Raw genomic sequence first — 3236 nt, forward strand, 5'->3', positions numbered from 1 at the left:
CTATCTACAAAGTGTATTTCTCTGCCCCAGGAGGTCCAGTCCTACAACAAAGAAAGCAAAGTCAAGATGTCCATCTTATTTAAGTCTGTCCTTCTTACAAAGGTATGCTATTTTTTTTCAACATGATTTAGATTTTTAATTACTATGATGAATGTTACATTTTGAGGTTTGCATACCCTGAGGTTGGATACATGTAGCCTCCCACATTTACTCAGGCACTGTCTTTCTGGTCTCTAAAATAACTTCCACAGGTGCCTTCCTTATGGTTGAAGTCAGGCTCATTGTTTTCTGCAGAGCTGTCCAGCTTTTCTATCAGCTGCTAGGCCAGGGTCCACTGGGCGGAAGATCTGCTGTGTATGGGCTCTGTATGGTACATTACCATTGTCTGTGGTGGCTCGTCCAGAGAGACCAGAAGCTTCTCCCTGATGACCGTTTTGTTGATTATGGCGTGAACAGTAGGCAGATATGGCTGAAACACATCAGACAATGTCTCTGTGCTAATAGAGTCAAAGACACAGCTATAGGTAAAAAGCTAGGTATACAATGACTTCCTGGATCTAACTAGCATGGTAAAGACTTTGGAACAAATTCCAGACCTTACCATTCTTCTTCCCTTTAATAAAATGGCGGCAAGTTCCAATCACTCCTCTTCATGGCTTTAGAAGCTGCTACTACATGTCCCCTCATTGACTCAGGTGGACCAAGCAAGGGCTGCTGTAACCACAACTGTTTGCTGCAGATCATTCACTTCTGGGCATCACTTTCATGGGCTGCCATGTACAGGATCTCCAGGAGCATGGCAGATAGCAAATAGAGTTCAAGTAGCTCCAGGTTGATATAGAAAGGGAAGGGCATCCAATCCTTCTGCTCCTGATTCTGTTCCTGCAGGCTTCTAAGCAACAGACTCTGCCCCAGCAACTCCTTAGCATGGCCACTAGATTGAATGTCCAAGAAGGCACTGTGTAATCCTAACAGTGATGAGAGGCACAGATGCCCAACTGCTCTATGGTATAGTTATAAGGGCTCTGCACAGAAGGGTCTGCATGATAAATGTTGTCCTGTAGGTGGTTTATGAGCCTGAGGTCCTGAGCCTGTTGTCAGGAAAAGTGAAGGGCTCAGTGGCACACATGGCAGCTGATTGAACATGTCTAGATTTGGTCTTTCTAATGCATAGCATATATGTACTTATGCAATCTCCCCCTCCACACTGCTGAATCCCTCCCCTCATTTTCAGCCTGATCCTGCTTTGATTTTAAGAGCCCTTCAGGGGACCAAGCTGCCACTGCTGAGCCTTATAGTCAAACTAGGAGTAGGTATGAAGCAGATAACAAAGGTAGATATGGCAGATCTCCTCAGTTCCTTTCTCTTGCAGGTGGCACTGAACACAGTGATGGCATAAACACAGGCCTCATCCTTGGGATGCACTGTGCATTCTTGGGAATGAACATCTGTGTTCTGCATGATCTTGGTTAACTCTTTATCCCTCCTTTCTACCAGAGTTGGGATGCAACCACAGACATGAAGCGAAAGTTCAAAGTTAGATGGGCTCTCACTGTGCTGTAGGATATTCTCCCCAACAAAGATAATTGGGATTTGCAAACAGGATGTCCATTAATTCACTGATGTGCAGCGTAAGCACTTCTGCCACATCTCTAACTTTGCCTAGATGGCCAGGCTGGGGTTGGAGTCATAGAGGGAAGCAATGAGGTTGAATTATCTTAACAATCACTCCTTCCCCTAGATTATTTTTTTGTTTCAATCAGAATCAGCAGGTACAGCAGCACAATTTAGGTTGCATGATCAGTTCCTTTTTAGCTTCTTGACCACAATCAGATAGGTAATCTTTGTTCCCTTAGCAAACATTTCAGGCTCTCAAGTGGTGCCCCTCCTCGAACCCTTTTCCACACCCCACCATCATTCTCCTCCTCATCCGAGTACTTGGATTGTTGGCCATGCATTTTCTTGTCCTTGTCCTGTCTGTTCTTCTCTGCATCCTTTTTGCCTGTGGTACTTTCTTTTTCGAGGACTTTAAAAACCAATAAAGTATATTTCTCATCATTCTCCTCAAGGTCAAAGTCTGAGGAAGAAGAATCTGAACCCGTCTCCAACATCATCTGAATCTTCATAGTCCTCCTCTTTATCCTCTGTCTTCTTGAGGAACTGGAGACTTTCCCAAGGATGCCTCAGATATCTTTGGGAAACTTGTGGCACTGACAACATCCTCATCCTCTTCTGAAGAAGAACCTTCTGATCCTCCTTGTTTCTCCCAGCATTCTCACCCACAGACTGCTGTGGTTCTGCTTATAAGTTGATGATCTGGGCTTCTTGATCCCCATTCTATTTGCACATCTTCTGACACACAGAACTTTGCTCTCATTCATCTTCTTCTTTCCCTCCTTGCCCTTCCATAGAACATCAGGATGGTCCTCCAGATCAGCCAGGATACAAATACAGAATAGGGGGACAACCTTTTTGTCCCCAGTGCTCTGGAACTTTCCAGCTCAAATTCTTGCAGACATTTAGCGACATGCCGAATTTTCACGACATCCTCGATAGTCTAGAAAGGGTTGATCAGCTCCTCAGACCTCTTGTCCTTGGCACTTCAAAACAATCCATTTAGCGATTTTCATCCAGCAGCAATAACTGTTTGCCATCATTGCCCCCTATAGGCTTGGGCACCAGCTCTTCCCTGGACACAAAGGACTCTGACATTGTCAAGGCTGGTGGTAAAAAACAGTGGCATGGCAGCAGGTGCTGAGGAGATGACAGGCCAGATGGGACATGGATGTGGGTTTCATCAGGTTTTCTGGGGGCACATAATTGAAAGGTGAGTTCTGAAATGACCACAGTGGTTTGTTTGCTGAACTACATCATCTTTGTCAACTACAGCTTCCTGGCACAGAGAGCCAACATTGTGGTGGACTGCTGTCTTCAGGTGATGGAAGAATGAGAGCTGGTCCTCCCTCTCCTCTTCCTCTTCTTATTCTTCCTAGTCCTCTTCCTCCCTTGATCCATGGCGGCCTCTTTTATTTCTTTCAGGCCCTGGGCATGATGTCAATATTTATTTTAATGGGTGCTCAGAATAATTAGAGATTAGTTCAGGGTCATATCCGTACTGGGGCATTAGGGAGTACTATGCCATTTGTGTATGCTTGGATTTCAGTTGGAAGTCCTCTCTTCCCTTCCAGTTACTTACGTTTTAATGCATCCCACAATTACTTATGACCCCAGGACTT

At 45.0% G+C, this 3236-nt stretch overlaps 1 pseudogene; it reads right to left on the reverse strand.

Annotated features, from left to right (window-relative positions):
- Window positions 1–211: 211 nt before the first annotated feature.
- Window positions 212–2743, reverse strand: LOC138151159 (eukaryotic translation initiation factor 3 subunit C pseudogene; annotated as a pseudogene).
- Window positions 2744–3236: the final 493 nt, after the last annotated feature.

This window comes from Petaurus breviceps, unplaced genomic scaffold, assembly GCF_028583685.1.
Source record: "Petaurus breviceps papuanus isolate PSGF00001 unplaced genomic scaffold, PetGlider_PUasm1.0 90895, whole genome shotgun sequence".
NCBI lineage: Eukaryota > Metazoa > Chordata > Mammalia > Diprotodontia > Petauridae > Petaurus > Petaurus breviceps.